We start from the raw sequence: 21,180 nt of genomic DNA on the forward strand, positions 1-21,180 counted from the left end.
CCGCCGACGTAGGCGGGCTGGCCTGTCGTGGCGACGGTGGCCTTGGAGGGCTCGGAGGGCACACAGCCAGGAGGGTACGACGACCAGGTCCGTGCCGTGAGAGTGCAAGCGGGCGACTCTCGTGCGGACGAGCACGAGGCCCGTTTGGGCGGCCACGGTTACCCGGCGCAACCCGGCGTACTGTGGGCGGTACGCGCGAGCGCGTCGTTCGGTATCCTGCCGAGTGGTGGGGAATCTTCTCACGTGCTCGGCCACGCGGTCCTCCACCTTCCTTGGATGAGCCTTCGAATCAAGGTACGATAGTCTTTAACTTTTATTAACCCACGAATGATACTGCGAATTCATTGTCAAGTTCCGCATAAAGACCGGAAACGTTAAAAATAATTTGTCAAATTATTTATTCTCGATACGTTCCATTTTGCCTTGGGTCTCGTCCAACAATGCTTTTTTTTCTCTTTTGTATTTGTCGTGTAATAATAATAGTATAGTTTTTTTGGTCGAATGTTATTCTTTCGAGAAAAGAAATAGTCTTTGGATAGGTTTTTTTAGAATAGAATGTCTGAGTCGGGTATTATTCTTTCGGAATAGTTCAAAGTTGTGATTTGTAATTGTAAAGCAAAATATCTTTGTGACTAATCGTATATTTATAGATCATATACGATTATCCATTAAGATATTTTACTTTTGTTACAAATATATCCCATGAAGAGTTTAATTGGTCTAGTACTAGGCCAGTACTGACTGTCATAGTTCAAGTGCTGGCGCAGTACTGGTCAAATAGATGATAAGTTGGGCCCAATACTGGCAGACGATACTGATCCAGTCATTTTAGCCAGTCATTTGTCTGCAGTGATAATCTAGTACTAGCTGACAGAACTTTGGCCGTCACTTATCAGTCAGTCATTTGCCAGTGATGGCCCAGTACTGATTGACAGAACCATTGCCAACAATTGACAGGCGTAATGTTGACTAAGCGTTGGTTTCATTGTAATTGCTGATGATTTGCTAGTGATTCTATTATATCTGAAATGTGGTGCGGTTACTTTTCTTTTTATGTTGGTCTCGTTTATTCATTTACTTATTATTTAGAGACAGGAAATGTCTCTCATAACACAAATTTCCAAGGGACGTTTCAAAGAACATTCAGAGAATATCTCTATCTCCTAAGAACGTTCACCAGAACGTCCTTTGAATAAAGTGTGCTATTAGGGGTGTAAACGCGTGATACAAGAAAAATTTTAACTATCCACTCATAATTAATCCATGTATGTTATTGGAATGTAAATTGTTATATTTGTATACATATTTATATCATGCAAATATGATGTACAGAATGCTTCTTCAAAAGCAAATTTGGTACTGGGTAGGTTCATGGATCGAATGCACCCGTGTCGTTATTGCAACGGTCAGAATTGCTAGGGGCGCGTCGACTGGCATCGCGACGGTTCGCTGTGGAGCAGTTTTGATGACAGATTACCCTGATCCGCTTTGTGGAGGAGCTTTCATTTAGACAGGCAGTTTGATTGAAAAGTTCACTGTTGCTATCGAAGAAAAAATTTGTGCCACTACCCTCATCGAGTGATCCGTATATAGCAAGTCGTTTACTTGCGCTATAATCGATCCCTTTCAGCATGAAACGATCACATTCATCGTGTTCTACATGTTGCAACAGTTAAACGTACATTTATATGTACCTCACGTTGCACTAGAGTGACAAGGATAAAACTTGCGAACGTTTTTATATTCGCACACTACTCTTTTTTAACTTTATATAAATTTTAATTTGATGAAGCCCAAGACTTAAAATAAATGTTTAAAAGTAACGGAAATAATAAAAATAATTATACTAATAATATTAATAAATAACATTTCTACAAATACTCATTTACATTTAAAATAAAATATCATTTGTACCTGTACATCTCGCTGGCTCATATAGGTTTATTACACACATTATAGATTAATTTCATTTGAGCCTGCAACGAGAATTTTTAAAAAATTATTATGACAGCCTAATGAAATTAGATATATATTAAAAATTATAAAAACGTTTAGAAAAGATTATTTATCAGTAGGACGAAATGTATTTTAAATATTGTATTTTGTGTGCATGGTAATCGTATTAATAATTTATTCAATTGCGTCAGTGGATTAGAAGGAAATTTCTGGAGGGGTGGGAGAGGGATAAGGGTGTCAACCGTTTCAGAGCGCGAAGCGGGCGCGGATGGCTAGAGAGGAGGTGAAGAGGGCGACTAAGCGGGAGGGTAACGGAGAGAGACGAGAGAACGGAGAACACCCTCCACATCTGCCACCAGATTTAACTATACATTACAGACACACGATATGTCAAAGTCCTATACTTCATATCGACTCTGCCATTTATTAAAAGTTTCATCGCGCGCGCCTCGCTCCGATGTTCGGCAGCCCGACCCCTTCTTTCAAGCGCACTCCGAAAACATATAGGAAGAAAGGCCCGAAATATACGAACGAAAAGTTCGAGAAAAGAGCGAACGGGGGAAGAAAGGGGTGCGCGCGTTCTTCAGATCGACACAGTTGCAGCGCTTCGCGTGATAAAAGCGACTAGCGCTATCTTTCTTCGGCGATTCTTTATTTTCTCTCTTTCCCGTGTAAGGTGGAGTTTCCCCGATAACGGATTCTTTCGGAGAACTGCGCAGCGATAATTTTCACCGTTTGAATCTCTACGTTCGTTTTATTAATCTCAAAATAATTCGCCGCTCTGCTCTCTGCAGCGTTTCAAAAATTGTCATCGAAATCTTTTCCATCTTAAAGCAGCATTACGTTGCGCTGCAATATTTTGTTGGGAATAATAAGTTATATTTGAAATAATTTTGCGCACCGCGAAAAGCTTAATGCTAGAAAAATAAGATTCTTTCGAGCTCACCCTTTTTGTGACGACCGCGGAATTTCTGCGTGTCGGATCTTCGTATTTCCTCCGGCTGCTGCCGATTGCGAAATGAAGTTTTATATTAAGCTTGGAGAGTTTTCTCTCTCTCTCTCTCTCTTTCTCTTTTATTCCGTGCGCGCGTCTCTCGCTCATTTTTTTCCTTTTCTCTTGTGCCATCGCTTTTTCTCCCACGCTCGTCCTCGCCCTTTATATATTTACGTACCGATAGATCGTTATATCGGCGTTTGCATATATATTGACGTTGCTGTCTTTCCTGTGACGACGCGTGATATACGTGCTATAGGGTGTACGAAAAATGCGTACCTGCATCTTTGCAATAATTGTCATTATTTAATATATTCGTCATTACAACAACTTAATAATAGTACTATATATCAAGTGGCATAATTAGACGATTCTATCATAATTTACCATTATAATTTGAACGAAAATTCAGCTAGAATAATATTTTATAATAAGAGATTTGAGAAAGGATTACTTAATATTTATACTAGGTCATGGTCTTTCTTTCAACGAGTTGCAGTACTAAGCAAATGAAATGAGCGTACGGAAAGTAACGTTTTCTACCATTAAAAGTAAATCATCTTTCATCGCCATCTTAGCATAGCAACCGGCACGAGTCCACGAGTAGGGCTCGACCTGTCAATCTCACCGGATCACTGAGACGGGTCTTTGCCGTCCTTGCTTCACTGGAAAGGAGAGCCTCGCTTTTCGTACCTAAAACTCCTTTCCCCACTTCGACCCTTCCAACTTTTTTCTTCTTCGTCGTCTGGGGTAAAAGCGAACTCGTTAGACTCCAAGTGAAATTTTCTCTCGTCCCGCTGGGTAGCTAGTATGCCACCGGAAATGCTATAGAGCGCCTACTTTCACTACCGCTTCTTAAATTCACCTTTCTTGTCGCTTATCACGTTTCTTTGAGGATCGATTAAAAATTATTGCTTAGCTTAATACGAAGAAAGTTTTGAGTAAAGATCAAGTTTTTAATTAAAATGATCCATGCACAATTTAAACAATTTTATTACTCAGATAGACTTCCAATTTTCTTTTAAATAAGATTTAAAGATGAAACCCATTTAATTACTTGTAAGTAGTATAGATTTAAATCAATAATAGTCAATAATAGTCTGATGATAATAATTAAAACTGTGTGATGGAAGCAGATGTAATTGTTAAACAATCAGCAGGGATGAAAATCATTCGTAAGGCGAATCTGAGAAGCAAGGGATTGTTATCACAAGGATATATATGAAAAGGTGAGCTGGTTCGTGTTGAACAGCAACGGTGGTTCTTGCGATTAGCGCGCGACTAAGGGTAACTCCGTGGCTGAGGAGTCTGAGGTTTTAATTAAGCATTCACTGCGGATGATATCGCATGCCTCTTTATACTTCATAGCGGCCAGATGTTGCTACGAGAATGTTCCTTGCCTTAAGTCCTCTTCCCTCTGATTCGAGCTAGAACCGCACGAGCGACGTTTCTCCCGTCGCTATTTCGTTTTAATTATGCATATTTAATTTGCTTATATCTTGGCACCCACGTGGCACGTCGACAGAACTTGAAGCTTCCGCGGCAGCAATTATTCATTTGTTCGGACATATTAATTAACGAATCGTGTCGGATGACTTCCTCAATTCGGTTACTGGCAAAAAAATTTTATTAGTTTTAGACTCAATGATGAATTGAAACGTTTCAATTTTTATATTGTTTTATATTGGTGTAAATATTTTTTAGAGATCACACATATTTATAACCAGCATTGACTTCTATAGCCTTCACATTTTATATGTCTTTATTTATTATTCTTATCATATATATTAGGTGTTGGAATTAATTCGTAGCGTTTTTAATGAAAGAATGTTATTTATTTCACATGAGCATTAAAAAATACATTAATGAAAGTACTTCCCATCACTTGTAAAACGCTACGAATTAATTCCAACACCTAATATTATATATAAAATTATATACATATAAAATATTATATAATAAAATAAAATTATATTTAAAAGATATAAACATTGTTTAAAATTTAATATAATAAACGTAGTTATTAACATAAACAGCATTTACTAAATTATATATATTATTATACATAAATTATATATGTATAATTTAGTAAACGCTAGTGATGTCAATAAGCGAGCTGCGTTTGTTAGATTGAAATTTAAAAGATATCATATGAATTATATCATTCTCCTTTATTTTTCCCATGGTGGATTCGAAACTTTCCTTTCGAGTTATTCTTTGGGGATAGGAAGAGAGAGCGAGGGATCTCCCCGCGAGTGCTCGTGGAACAAATCTACCTCCACAACTCGAGGTATACACAGTTCTACAGCCGACACTTGGCGCAAATTGCCCCAGTAAGTGTAGTACATTAATCTTTGGTTTGGTTTGGTCTCGGCCACCGCGTGTGTTGCGGTGGCCGCATTTCTCGTAAACCTTCTCTTTCTCTGCACCGACATGCCGCACGTCCGGAGGACCTTCTCCACGTTTTCGTATCCCTCTTTTCTCGCAACCACCTGACCATACACGTTTACTTCCAAGTATTCAAATCGAAGTGGACTACGCAAAACTACTTTTATTAATACGGACAGTTTTTCCAGAATTAAATATTTCTATCGTTCACTACAATCTTGATTAGATGACATCTTCTGTAGCAGAGGAAATTATGACCGCGGGTTTAATAAAAGTCGTATGTACGTGTATGTAATATGTATGTAAAATAAGCAAAGTAGGTAGGAAGTATAACGCGTATACGCATTTGAAAATACAGTGGTAGCCTATCGGGTAAAAGCACAACGCTTTTGTTTGACCCTTGTCGGTCTCTCATATTCCACTCGTCCCCGAATGAGTTCCGCCAACCCTTTCGCTTCTAACAGGCCACCTTAACTGTAACCTCTGCACACACTTGCTACTCGGGTGGTCAGAAAGCCAGACCCGGCCTTTCGTAATGCGAATACCATGTCGCACACCAGGAATTTCGGATCTCCAGCGTAAGCCCTTCTTTATTCGATTAAATAAATTGGCAGCGATTAGGTCGACGCGGGTTTTCCGAATGGGACTGTATGTCCGACGATGATCGAGCATAATTAATTGCGGCTACTCAACATTTATCTATTACTTTTCCGTAAAGTATTATAATGACATTGTGATCATAAATAATATTATGAAATAAAGAAAATTATTTCAATTTCAATATGAATTATAACATCTATTTATGAAATAAATTACATACATATGTGTCTAGTTCTAATCAATTAAAAAACTTACAGTAACTATTCAGCAAATATGATTGAGTAAATATTGTTATAAAAGTATTTTAAATATTATTTAAATATTTTCTTTTTTATTTACTCTGAGAAATATTAAAGAGATAATATTAATTTTATAAAAAATTGGTCAGACAAATATATATAAAAAATTAATTTAAAGAATATTTATTTCATACATAATCTGATGGTATAATCGTCACATATAAATAAATTTCGATAAAACCGTGATAAATCGCGCATTTGACTGCTTATTTTTGCAACAATCTTAAAATATTTACTTAGTAGTAGAGATTCAGATATCTATGTTTGTAAAAGATTGCTATTGTAAGGATTCGAGCAGAATTTAGAAAAATTCAAGATAATGCCGCAGCACTGAAATCTATTAAAAAAAAAAAAAAAGAGAAGAAAGACAACAAATTTCAAATTAATTGTTTAATAAAGTACATAACACGTAACGGAGACGTGCGCACGTGCGAGAGAGAGAGAGAGAGAGAGAGAGAGAGAGAGAGAGAGAGAGAATCCTACACTATTAACTACACAATTAGGTACATTTAGGCTTTCCGGTAATGGCCTGACAAAATATGGGCAATCCTTGGAATTAGGCGAATCGCTTTCTGACCTACCTACATATGCAAGTTCTCGCCTGATTGTACTGTAATCTGACGATATAATCGTCATATATAAACAAATTTCGATAACCGTGATAAATCGCGCATTTGATTGCTTGTTTTATTGGAAGATAAAGGAAAATAAAATTAACTTCTCTTCTGAGAATAATATACGAAGTAAAAGAAATAAAGCATTTCTCCAATCGATCAGAGAGCAGATTCACGCAATCATGCTCTGTATCTGCCGTTAGGTGTATCATATTATTCGCAAACACCTACAGTGTTCTAACTTTAGGCGTCTCATCATCCCCTTATGGAACTTGATGACTTGCACATTCGTGACTAGGCATCCAGAGCACGCAGCATGAATCTCCTTCATGTGCATGTGCGATGGACGATGTGTTTTACCCTTCGAGATCGTTATCTGTTTAGATCACATATCCATTTATTTTTTAACTGGAAATGTATAATCCCTAGATATAACATTGCTCTTATATTTCAATTATGCTATTTTATATACATATACTATATAATGTTCTAGATACATGTATATCTACATATGTAAAACTTTCTTCAGACGGTATTTTATGCAATGAGAGACAGGAATTTAATTAAAACATAATAAAACGATTTATTTATATGTTCATACAAAATATTAAAAATTATAATTTATAATTACATTGCTGAATACTTATAATTAATTGGTAGAGATAAACAAAAATGTCCATATCCATTATATCTTTTATACAAAATATATGAAATAAATATTCTTTGAATTTGAAATTTATATTTGCTATCTTATGTAATTATTGAATGTATCAATAACAATATTATATTGGATGCTGGATTTAAATAAGATTAAACCGGCTTATCTTAGTCTATCGTGTATTCAAAACTTTTTGCTTATTACGCTCTTGGCATGTTCTCAGTGCATTACATTAATGAATTAAAAATTGGTTGAGCATTCACCGAAAGTTCAATTAACTTTAAGAATCAGATGACATATTTAATTTCCTCGAGATAATGAGAGTGGGTACGAGGAAGTGAGGCCGGTGGTAGGCGGGAAGATACCGGCAGGAGTTCCGGAAGAAGACGCCGTTCCTTCATGCTAGTGTTAAAAGGGAGAAAAGAACGTCAAACTTATCGAGAGAGGAAAGGTGTTGAAAGAGAAATATGGAAAATTAGAAACAGTTGTTAGAGACGAACGAGAGTAAATATAGAAGTCTAAAAAAAATTAATTACGAATGATATAAGATTCACACGAGGACGTGAAAGATCTAAATGTGTTAAAAGAATGTAATGGTTTTACGAAGAACTATAATGATTGATTAATACAAAGAAACAATAGGATCGTAATGGTAAGATCCGCTATCGCTGCGAAATTTTGTCAGAAACCTTTTATCCTTCGGCAAGAGGAGTAAATCGTGCGGTCACGACGTACATCTATTTGTCACTTGGACCGCCTCGTAGCAGACTGTCTTCGAGAAGACAGTAGGACGTCGTGACGCCTGGCCAGAGTCCGACACCACGTCGTACGTGGTCTTTCTTTTCCAACGGTTCTCCCTTTCCCTTCTTCCTCTTGGGACCACTCCATCTTTCCTCCCTGAACCGGATCCTCGGAGAGAAGTAGGTAGCCCTCCGTTAAAGAGGTAATTTGTGCCACGAGCAATCCAGCACACTTCCGAAAGTTGTGCACCTTTCTACGAAATTCTCGTTGAAACGCTGTTGCTTGTTGCACGAAATTCTGTCCTCTGCATCCCTCCTCTTTTTATTTTAATCATATATTATTACAAAATACTTGCAAGGCAATGTATTTGATTTTTATAAACATGAAGCTACTCTCTTACAAAAAAAAAATATTATTAGCAGTTATCTTTGATTTTATCTCGTTATAGTTTAATCTTAATTACATCCATGTTAATCGCATTCGAATAATTACACGCGACATTTTCGGCGGCTGATTTATCCCGTCGTCCTCACTCTCTCAAGAGCGACTACGGAATAAACTCAAGTCAAGATGGAACTAAATCCCTATTTTATTTACCGAAAGGCAGCAGGGATGAAGACGGGTGCCGGGGAGGGATCTCGGCCGTGTACTAAATTTAAAAGTAAAACCTCCGCCTTTGTTGCCGAATCCCTGTGCTGAAAGAGAAGGTTGCTCTGCTTCCACGAGCCATTCAACAGATTTAAATAGCTCCCGAGCTTCCAATAGCTCAATAGCTCTTTTTCGTTGTTTTAAGGCTCCCGTAGTCTGTAGGTTAAATGATACCGCATTCTCATCGGGTAACATAACCGCGGGCTTCGATGCAATTTGTCAAGAAAGAAGCCCTATTTGTAAATTACGTCTCTCTGATGCGCTTTATTCGATTTACCATATAACGTTGGAATATATGATCACGCCCGGTAGGTGGAAAAAAGGCACACCATTGTCTGTTTGCTAATAGTCAATAATACTTTGCGCGTACATTGTGCGAAATTTCACGTCAGACGTTTCTGCGCGTGAGGCTGCCGGCTTTACAAGACCGGTGATCGGTTAAATCGAATCATAAAAGAATCCTAATTAAGTTTCTCGCTCTTTTGTGCGAGGGCGAGCTTGCCGGCTACGCGAGAGCTTACGAAGTAATGACGATGAGAAAGCGCAGGCAGGGCTTGCTGTCTTCGCTCGCGAAATTGGGACTTCCGACTTTCGCTGCCCCGCTAATTTTGAATAATATTCGCGGCAAGCGCCCGCAAGTATTCCTTTCCAACTGTGATTTTCTAACCACGTAAGCGGTTAGATGTAATAATAAAATCCGTAATTTCTTAAAATCATTGCCATAATTTCTGTCATTGAAACAGTAAAAATCATATATGGAATTAATTTTTTGATATTTTTTTCTAATAATAAATTAGATGAAATAGAATAAAGAAAAGAAAAATTAAGCAAACATAGAAAACAATATTTTTTTATGTAAGATGAATAGTACTGACCCGTACCAAGGTAATTAGTGAAATCATAATGGTTTTTAAAGATACACAGAAATTATAACCGTAAGATTCCCATAACAAAAGCTAACCTTTGACCACAAAGCACCTGCCAGCGCTGTAAAAAGGACAATAATATTTTTATAATTGAAATTAATTGCATGTTGACCACCGTACCGCACATGCTTGCGCGACCCGTAATAAAAGTAGAAGTCGTCTCACGGACGACAAATGGAAACAAAGCGACCGTATGGTGACTTACCCTCTGTGTAAGTAATATAACACAAAAGACCTACTTAGATTCATTAGAATGCATCTCGGAGCACTTCTCATTAGCGATCTACAACAATTGCGTCACGTCAGAAAAACGTTAGGTTAGTATATTTCATCTTCTTTTACACAACATCTTTATATTTAATTTATGTATAATTAACTTACTTTGTTATATAACATACCACATGTATTTAACACTTAAAGATAATAGTTCCAAGTAAAATGGGAAATTCTTTAATGATCTTCGATGGTTTTATTTAATTCTACCTCGTTTAAAAGAACAAGATTGGCCAATCGTGCATGTTGTACAACTATTCGGTAAAAATTAAAGAGAGCAACACTAACTACCTTGGCTCGTATAAGTAGCGATCAGCAGCTGAATTAAAAAACAAAATCTATAGAACACCCGACATCTTGAGGAAACCCGCACATTTAAAAGAGAACCGTGCTCGCTTTAGATACCGCGCACCCAATCATCAAAGTCGCATTTTCAGTGTAATGGGTGTGTTTAGTCGATGAGAGCCGTCGAGAAAGATACAAGCGGGAGGGCAGGAGAAGCGATCGAGTATCCCGAAGGTCTCAGCCAGTCGACGATCTGGAGACGCACCGGACTCTCGATCGTGATCGAGCTCCCTCTGCCACCAATAATCATCGGGCAGCCGCAATTACGATGCCCGAGGCGGCCAATCGGCGTCCCACAGGTTCCTACCTCTCTCTCGGCACTCTATTATTAGGTTGTATTATCGTAATGCGCCATCCACCATGTCCGGAGCCAACGAAATGGCTTCTATAATAGGGACAGTCGGATCCCAACATTTACCTCCCAGCATCCTCGCGCGCAATCATCGCGTATGATGATCGCGAAATCACGACAGGTCTGCGAATCCGCTCGGTTGCTTCTCCTATCGCGTGATGATTCTCTTGTTCTCCAATGGTCTTACGGTGTTTAAACATGACGCGATATCCTCCGTAGTTCGTAGAAATTGAATTGAAGGTCAAACTGAACTGAAGCTAGTTGAATTGAACTGGGAAAACTTAGTGAAATGGAATTTTATACCTTCTTATTTTCTTAGCCGATGTCTATCAGCTGCTTTAGCTCAAGGCCACGTTGTTAGCGCCTACATTATGACAAACTGATCGTTATCTTGACATTTTTTTCGCTATGATACGAGATCAAGACTTGCGATACAAGCGGGTGGTATGAAAGGAAAATATATTTTCAAAGAGATAACAAGTCTCATAACACTAATATAAATATCTTATGAATCTTACGTCAGAACGTAGCATCCGATTTCCAAGATATGTATGCTGAAGGCTAACGAAGATTACAATATTGATATAGACTTGAAAATGCATATTTAAATAAAATAACATATTCTTTATTTTGAAGATAAAGTTTATTTTTTTAAATTTAATTAAATTTAATTTTTTCAAATTTAAATAATACAAACAAATTGCTAATAATACTTTATTGAAGTAACTGATATATATGCTGGTTGGCAAATCGGACATGCATTGAATTATTTGATCGAGGGAGACTATACACGCATGCTACATGAACGCCTTCAGCGATGTTTGCTTGATTCTTTCTCACAATGTCTGTCATATGGACGAGAGAGGTGAATAGTTGGGCAGGGGAATGTGGCCCCTTTCCCAACGTAGGTGGTTGGACGGTCTGAGCAACGGGGGCGGGGGAGTATTGAGGGCGCTAATGTTCCCCAGGCAGGAAACGCTGTCTCCATCCTGCACCCTCTATCTCTTCGCTTGCTCGCCTATTTTTATTCGTCTTTATCTGAGACTTGAGTCGGTTCCTCTCCATTTCCTCTTGAGGAGTTCTTCCTCCTCCTCGCGCCGCCATCGCTTCCAACCGCCACCGCCGTCGCAGCATTCTACCTTTTCCCCTCCGGGTACCGATGCGGTGACAACAACATGCAAACATTCTGGTATTTGCAATTCGAATGCCGCAAAACGGGGACGGAAAGCCGCGACGGAACAGCCCGAGGCGGTCCGCTTAACTTCTCGAAGACGCAGTCGCGACTACGAGCTCACTATTCTATTAACCACTCGGATAAGGATTGTCGCGGAAACCGCTATCGTACAATGTCGCCGACAAATTTTTAAGAAATGATCGAAGTAAAATTGATATAGCAATAAGATCTATAATATATTTGTAGCTTCGTATATATTATTTTATAATTATTTATAATTGTTGACTCTTCATCGATTGTATTTAAATTAAGAAATCAAATTTAGGAAAACCATACTTTATATATAAACTGTGTATATTATATATAATTAAATTAAAATGTAAAAGAATATTTAGATGAATGAATTTATAAGTATAATTTTTAATACGTTTATATTTTATTTAATTCTATTAAACGTTATGAATAAGTTCTCAAATATTCTAGAGATGTATTCCAATTGATCAAATATTTAAAAATGTTTATATCAATATGTTTATAAAATTTCTATCTCAAAGCTAAGCGTTTCAATAAATCGATATTCATATAAACTTCTTTAAATACTTGGTCTCAATGGAAATATGTTTCTCGAATATTTGAAACCTATTTATTTACACTCAGTAAATAAATCGAATATACATGTAGAGAGTAATCAAGCAGTGACTGATGTAATAATAACTGGATTATAAATTTTTATCCTTAGATTATATAATTTGACAACAAATGTATGTCGATTTTAAAAACATCCATTTATTAAATATATATATGAGAAATAAATATATAAAGGAAGATTTGTGTCACGAAAGCCAGTTTGGATTATGCCGTAAGCGTAATGTCACTCGGCAATTTTATGAGTATGAAATAAAGATATTCACTGTGATGATAATCGTTCAGAAAATAATGATGCACTGGGATGATGCATTCAAAAGGATACACGCGATCCTCGGTAAATATGAAAGCAGATGCAGTAACGATAATTATAAGAATGGTCACCTGCAGCAATTGTGTCCTACCTTTGCTACATTAAAGTTTCATATCAGATCTTTCCGCAAGATTTCCACAGTCGATCTAGAGTTTCATAAAAACATGTAGATGAAAAAGATATACAAATATTTTTAGAGAATGTATTTGTCTATTAAATCACATCTTTAAAGAATGTTTTATAAATACATGCATTTATTTTTTGGATTTTATCGATATTTATTTATGATTTTGTGCATATATGTATATATGTACATAAAATCAAGATGACGTAAACAATAATAGCAATAATTTTATATTATTAACGATATAGTTATGATAAAATTTAGAAATCTAATACGTATATAATATACAATAATTGTAATATATCCTTGTAGCATAAAAGTTGTAGCAATACTGCAACATTGCAGCAATATTGCATGTTGTAGCAATATTGTTGCAAATTCCCTGTGCTGTATGGAATATATTTACTGACAATATTATTTGTTCTCTAATCTACTTGAATGAGACAAGATACTTTTAATACTTTCTTTATTTTGTCATTTTTCAATCTATCGTGCACTAACATGCTTACACGTGTGTTTGCGTTTATATGTTTGTGAGGTAAGTTCTGGTCGCTACGTAATTAAGTATGTATCGTTACGGAATTATTTTGTAAATAGGCGTATTTAGTGTTATTAGACCGTCGTTTATAACAAGTGCTGCCACTAAAACCTGATTTACATAACGCAGAACGCGGGTCGCAGATCGCAAAACTAGAAACTAACCTAACGTATTTTAATTATAATAGGTTGCAGGAAGCAGAACGCAGAATGCAGGCAGTTGGGTGAACTTCAACTTTCGCGTCCTGCGTTCTACGTATTGCGGTCTGTAACTTATTACAATCTGAAATATATTTCAGACTTGCGAACTGCATCCTGCGTTTTATGTAGATCGGGCTTTATTGTTTTGTTCTACTACTAATTCTCAACTAATGAAAAATGAGGTAGTATCTTTGATCACGATACTGATTATTAATTAGGCAGTTAAGTTGGATAGAAAGGTTACATATAATCATAAATTATAGTGTGTGTATCCTGATATTTTTTTTATTAAATATGAAAAGGATATTTTTGAAGATTACATTTTAAAATAATTAAAGATAATAGTAAAAAGAGAGAAAAAATACCTTACGCGATTGATTGCTCTTTCTATTTTTCTATGTAATATATGCTATATTATGTCTTCTATAATGTTCTAAAATTCTTCGTTTATGCTGATAAATTTTTTCATAGATTGTCATAGATTGATTCAATTTAAAAAAAATGTTAGGCAGTTAGGTAGTTTTTTCTTGCGTTAAGCAAACTTGGAGATTTGAGATTCAATTGGAGAACAAAGAAGATTTGCGTGACTCGTAGGCGTTCCACGTGACACGCTATGTCGATCGTCACGTCGACCAATCGGCTTTCAGAGTCCGCCCTTATAGTATACACTTATACCTTGTGCATAGAGATCTTTTGATGTTTCAGGTCACGTGACCCGTCCGGCTTCGATATCAATTCGTGATGCTAAGTACGCCTTCGCGTGTACGTCGTTTCTCATTGCAAAGTTATAGGGACAGCACTTGTAACCGCCAGAAGGAAATTTCGTCTGTTTCGAAGTCCAATCTCCAGATCTACACGAGCGTGATAGTTTGCTATCATACCATGTGTAACGTAGAAAGCCTTGATTACGAAATGAGATTTAATTGAAGGATTCAGGTTGATTATTATGGTCCGCCATCTGTGTTTGCCGGTCGCGAATTTCCATAAAAATCGTATAACACCAAGCAAACTACGTGGATGTTGGAAGGATAACATCGAATTGGCGCGTATGCGGTGATAAATCACGCATAATTGTTCGTAAACTGTAAAGCGTTTGATAGTGTCAACAAAAACCATCCGAAAGTGGTAACTCATTCGATAGTGTCAACAGAAACAAGTTGTTAGCCCGAAAGGGCAGCTCGCGTCAGGCCCACCCCAGGATTCCGGAGTGTTGGTGATGGATGATCGCAGATACACTGAAAAATGGTGATGGATGGTATATCGCTGCCTATAAACATTGACAGAATCTGTTACGTGTATCCTAATAAGTTATCCTATGCCGTGTCTTAATAATACGCGTCTTCTTCGTTAGAAATATGTTTGAAGTACACATTATCATAAACATTACTTTGGAACAAATTTGAAAATCAATTTTTTATGGTTTCTCGATAATAATATATAAATAATAATAATATAAATAATAAGATATAAACATTTTTATCATACACATACACACATACACTCATAAAATCTTATATTGCTTATCTTTTCATAAGAAATTAACTATTACTTATCTTTTCATAAGAAATTAATTTGAGATGTAAAACAGACCCGCACATTACATACGTGCAAGCAATGTATCTGTTATCAAATTCCTAGAAATTGGTAGTGAACTGTCTCTATAATTAATTACATCAACGTAAAAACATTTAACGACTCTAATTCAATAACATAGAATGTTAGTGCAAATGGTAGCTCACGCCGTGCGTGTATGACGAGCATGATCTTTGACGAGAAATTTCCAGATCTCACAAAGTGAGCGATGCAGATGGTTACAAAAAGAAGACGAGCCGTAAAGGGCGGTCGAAATTTGATTCTCGGTGACGTATTAAATGCGTGGTAGCGCCCGTTGGTGTCAGGGGGATTGCTTTAATCAGTAGATTAATTCGTCATGGCCTCGCAGCGTAGCAACGTCCTTTGTCGGCCACTCGTAAAATATGAGCCAACGTACATAATCAACTATTTGTGGTAATGAATATTATGCGGCCGGAGAACGTGTCATTAATAACGCCGAGCCGTGCTACGCAATCTTTTTTCTTCGCAAACTGCACTGTACATTATATACACATATACCTTCTATTACCAAATCCGTAGAAAAATAGCTCGTGCTCGGTGCGTTCCTGGTACCTGTCAAGCTTCTTTTCGTTGTGTCAACGTTCAATTTTAAATTGTTATAAATCGAAATGAATAAAAGCTGAGACGTTGCTTGATCGTTGCAATCTTCTATCGCATACTTGATCGCATTCACCTACATGTCAATAACATGTTCGAAAGCGATAACGTAATATAGAAATATAAATCGACGAACTATCTTCAGCTGTGTTTTCAAAGTTGCTCCATAATGCCGCTTTAAATGCTTATCCATGTTCGATAACTTTTGTGTCGGCGCGGCGCTTACGTCCTTTAAACCTAAGCTCTATAAAGTGAATAGCGACGCGAAGTTGAATCGGCCACCGTGAGAGCGCGGTTGGCGAGCTTTTGGTAGCTCTACGGAGAGCTCCAAAACGATCTCTTTCCTCCTCCCTTTCCTTCTCATCCACCCCTACTCCTTTGGCCGTGTGCCGTCACAGGTTCACCTCTTGGCCGAACCCCTCCTGGACAACTCCCCGCGGCGAGAAGACAAATGAGCTTGAGGTGAGAACTTGCCCGATAAATACCAAAGGCGACACAACGTTTGACCAGGGAGCATATAGCGCAGAGCGGACAAGAAATACTGCGTCGGACGGTCCTTTCGCCCTTTAGGACCTCCCTGCGTATCCACGGCCCGTGGCTGCTTCGTCCCTTCGCTACCCTTCCTCTCTTGGTGCACTGACACAACCCTAGCAATCTGCAACCTCCGACCTTCTCGCATTCAGGCTAGTCGCGAGACTCATTTACTTCCTTAACGAAACTTTTCCATACTTCCGCATTTCTATGTAAGTATATTTTAATTGATTTCTTTGTTTCTAGCGTAAATGACGTCTGTTTCTTTCGAATGAATTTTATAGATGATGATCCCATTGATATAATGATTGATAATAGGTACTTTAATGTAAATAGAACTCATTCAAGTTAAATGAAGTATAACATTTGTTTAAGATTGTTTTTTTTTTAATTAAAAGGAAAAAAAATTCATTGAATATTTTAATGAATGAATGTTTTCAACTGATTGTTAATACTCATTGTGTGCTCATAAAGAAATGTTTTCGATTGTGGAATTTATATGCCGTGTACTATATATATAACAGATTACTTTTTATAATTTTTAATATTGTTTATATCTTTTGTAATATTGATTATATCTTTTATATTTACAATATTAATATTTATTTGTTTAAAGTCTCTTTTAGTGATATTGTCGATGAATTTCACATGATGTTTACAAGATTTCTTTTATTCTTAGACATGTCGTGTCCTGAAAATGCAATAATTTTGCATTCTGGATAGAATTTAGGATTCTGTCCGGAAAGCTAGTATACGCGTTCGTAAGCGGAACAAATTTCAGCCCCAAACTTGGATACCACGTGCTCAGTGGTCACGCTGCGGTTAAAAGAATTGGACATGCATATTCACGGAAGTTATGGCAAGTTTCATTAAAGTTAATAAGAAACGCGTTAAATTTTTACATTAATTTGAATATTTTGTAACGTGCTATATTTTAATTTTGTTTAAATTTTTTTTTTCTGTAATGAGAGCTCTGATATTTTTGATAATTTATTGAAAAATGATAATTTATTTGTTGAATGATTTATTGAAGAATTTATTGAACATTACATAAAGTATTTATTTGTCAAAGAAATAAATTATTCACGAACATAAGAACAAGAGAATCCGCGGCATATTTTACGTTCGCCAACCGAGAGGCGTATCTTTCATTCAGCAGGCGAAAAAATATTTTTGTGCTTTTAGCTAGGGCAGCTATGGGGAGAATCATTTTTCAACGGTGCTTCGTAAAAGAGACAGACAGCGAGAGAAACGCCGGCCGAGGCCGCCGGCGATGTCAAACGTCAGCGAACAGTCTGCTGCCCTTTGCCTGTAATGCGTCTTTCTTCTTCCTTGACATTTCCGTATCTTCCATTTCGCGTGCCGGTACCGGGTACACACACGAACCCTATTGAATCCGCCGTGCTGATCCGGCTATGAGACACATTATTGCAATTCCTCTCGCGCCGCGACGTTCTCGTGATCAATCGTACGGTCGTCGTAAGCGAGAAAAATGAACGGCACTCAAAAATTTCTAATTTCAATTCCATCCATTACGTCTCCCTCCTCCCCCGCGTTGCGGAAAATAAAAAAAGATTCTGCCGATCTTTTATATCCGTTTTTTTTCCCTTTTGGCGGGGTCGTTAAATCTCGGTATCGCCGTGAGCGATCGTACCGAAATATCGAGGACGATTCGAATCGACGTTGGGGTCGTTGAAGGAGGAGGTAGAGGAGGAAGGGAAGAAACAAAAGAAAAAGGGAGAGAAAGAGTGGGGCTTGGTACGTAGGGCACGTTCGTGGGACCACCGCCAATGTATGCTGCCCGCATAAACTAACAGGCGCATCGGATTTTACATAAAATTCCGGCCGAGAGCCGTGATTTCAGGAGATGGACGGGGAGACGTGACGAACCACCGACAGTCATTGGTCGCAAAACCGGCGACGCGACGCTACGTTGAATTATGATTACGGATTATATGCCGTCGTGCTTTACATTCAGCAAGCCTTTCCTTCCACGTGCATTATTATAGCGTCCGTTAGATATCTCGGTAAACTCTCAAATGGTATAAGAAACTGAGAAATATTTTGCAGAACGTTCAAAACATTTGAAACTTTGAGGATATTTTAGATGTCAGTGCACTGCAAACAGTGCACTGAAACAGATAATTTTTGTTAAATATCTTAAACATTTTTTAAGATATTTAATAAGCTCTTAAGAGACATTTGATAAATACAATATGATCGTTTAATACCGGGACAGAATGGTGTTCGTTGTCATGGATGCGCAATCATTTTACTAAATGGGAAACGTAGTAGCCATACTAGGAAAGAACGAAAAATTGCCTTAGAGCTGGCATCGCGAATGCATGCAAATCATCGGGTATACCTTCCGCGCGCCAAGCGCAATTACTTCTGATCAGACATCACGTATCCGCCGTTTTGCAGCTCGCTCGCTGAGCTACGTGGTGAGCTTGCAGCGAGCAATTTGATCGTAAATTGCTTCGAGGCGAAATCTTCCGGTGACGAGACCGTTGTACGTCTAATGCTTCGATACGAACGGCGCGGTGAGAGAAACGTACGAGGACAATGAATGACAGAGGAACGAAGAAATGGCGACCGTGGTGAGGGGGAGGAGGAAGGGAGAGACCGGTCGCGATCTCACGGGGTGAATGGATGTGAATGCAATTGTTTAATTGGGGAAACGGCGCGAGGGCATGTATAGACAAAACTGTTAGAGGCGAGACCCATCCATCACCTATGGCGGGCCTTCTCCGGCGAGGTCGCACGGCGCTTTCTGTTTCTAGATTGAGAGCGAAGCGAAAGAGGAGATGATCCGTGTTTGGCTCTTCTGGACTCGCAATCCGTCCGACTGACACGCGTTGATTACCACTTATTTGATTTTTACCATCGTGGGTGACACGCTACGTCAACGAACTTCCGTGTGAACATACATCCCATATTACACCCAAATTACACACATTTGATAATTAAATTGGGACGATATATTCGAGACAAACAGTTAATAATGAATTCAACAAAACGAAGCAATTATTAATATGTGTATAAATTATTTATTTTCTATTTATATTTATAATTAATTGTATTTATGTACAAAAAAATTTATAGGGTCTTAAAAGAACTATTCAGCATTTATGTGACGATACACACCATACTGAGTAAAAAAGCGTTAACGAATATAAGTCGAAAACTTAACTGTTTCTAACAATAAGATATAAATAATTTTGTATGTTAATATCATTACTGACTTCTACGTCGTATGCGACATGAAGATTTACCTCAATGTTTACAAACCGCTTTCTGAATGTTCTGATTCAATTTCCATATACACTCTATAATGAAAAATTTCACCGGAAATTAGTAAGTTGACATCAAGCAGTCATTACGGTAGGCATTCTGGAAGATCATCTCATTGAAGCTGTAATTCTCTCAAATAGGCTATCAGTGCTACTTATCTCAAGTTCTCTCTTTTTACATCGTGCAACACATAGAAGAGACAATAAGTCAATTATAAGACTAACATACAAAATTGTTTATATCTAGAAACAATTAAACTTTCGATCTATGTTCACTAAAACTTTTTTACTCAGTATGTGTACTGTTTACCATATAGGTAAATGCTGAATGTTTTTTTTAACACGCTATGTTTATCTTTTATTTTGCACAAGAAAATTAAATTTTTTTATATTTATTGTATAACTGTATTAATTACGTACAAAGCATAAAATGTATTGAACACTTCTTGAATTGCTTTGTTTTTTAAATTTTTATTTTTTAAGTATACAGTGTAGTATATATTTATATAGATTAATATTATTATATAAAAATAAAAAAATTAACAAATAACGAAAAGTTAAAAAGTTATATCCACATAATATACATTGTGTATATGCTGATTGTGTGATTGATGTAATTGTTTACTCTCCGCAAATTTTTATTTTAAACTACAACATCAATGCTTCGTACAATACATCGACAATTGAATATATTTTCGCATATGTTTCTCTACTATTATTGAGGATTTTCGTGAGATGTATCTAATCCTGATTTTGTCAGCATCCATATCGACGATCGATCACTCGCGCAAAAAAAGAGAAAGGTGAAGGCCTTCGTGTCAGTTTCGGCGAGATGGAGAAGGAAGCATTTTCATAGGCAGGGTATCCAGGTTGGCTTGTGACGTGGCAACGGTTACATGCAAGCGCCTGTAATAGGGTGAGCCCGAGGGTGAGGAGCTTGGACTTGACTAATGAGGCGGTGCGTCCTCGACGTTATTAGATCGCCGAAGGAGTTTTTGAGGATGCCCGGGCTCTGAAGCGAAGTCGAATCCACCGCGAAGGATGGGTAATGATACGGCTGGACCCTGTTTCTTATTTGTCAAACGTCAAGCACAAAGACGTTGCCCAGTTGTTTTCGGAGCAGAAGGAAGTTCCGACACTTCTCAGAATGATAATCTACTTGCAAATGCGAGACTCTTTAGTTGATTCGGCCTTTTGTAATTCTCCGCGCCGATAGAACTCTCTTCTCCATATCTTCCGTACCTATTACGCAATTATAAATAATAATGGCGGCGGTGACACAATGAATTCAGTAAAAAATGAACAGTATAATAGCTTGTTCTCTATGATGCTGGGAATGATAGGTTTCTATGTCTGT

At 37.5% G+C, this 21,180-nt stretch overlaps 1 protein-coding gene across 1 annotated transcript in view; it reads left to right on the plus strand.

Moving 5' to 3' along the window:
- Positions 1 to 212: 212 nt before the first annotated feature.
- LOC147910530 (uncharacterized) overlaps positions 213 to 21,180 on the plus strand; it is a 51,658-nt gene continuing 30,690 nt past the window's right edge. Inside the window, exon 1 of the mRNA XM_087416942.1 lies at positions 213 to 294. The gene's annotated coding sequence lies outside the window, so the exon portion shown is untranslated. The remainder of the gene's footprint in view (positions 295 to 21,180) is intronic.

Source organism: Acromyrmex echinatior, chromosome 2 (assembly GCF_024713525.1).
Source record: "Acromyrmex echinatior isolate Ae372 chromosome 2, ASM2471352v2, whole genome shotgun sequence".
Taxonomy (NCBI): Eukaryota; Metazoa; Arthropoda; class Insecta; order Hymenoptera; family Formicidae; genus Acromyrmex; species Acromyrmex echinatior.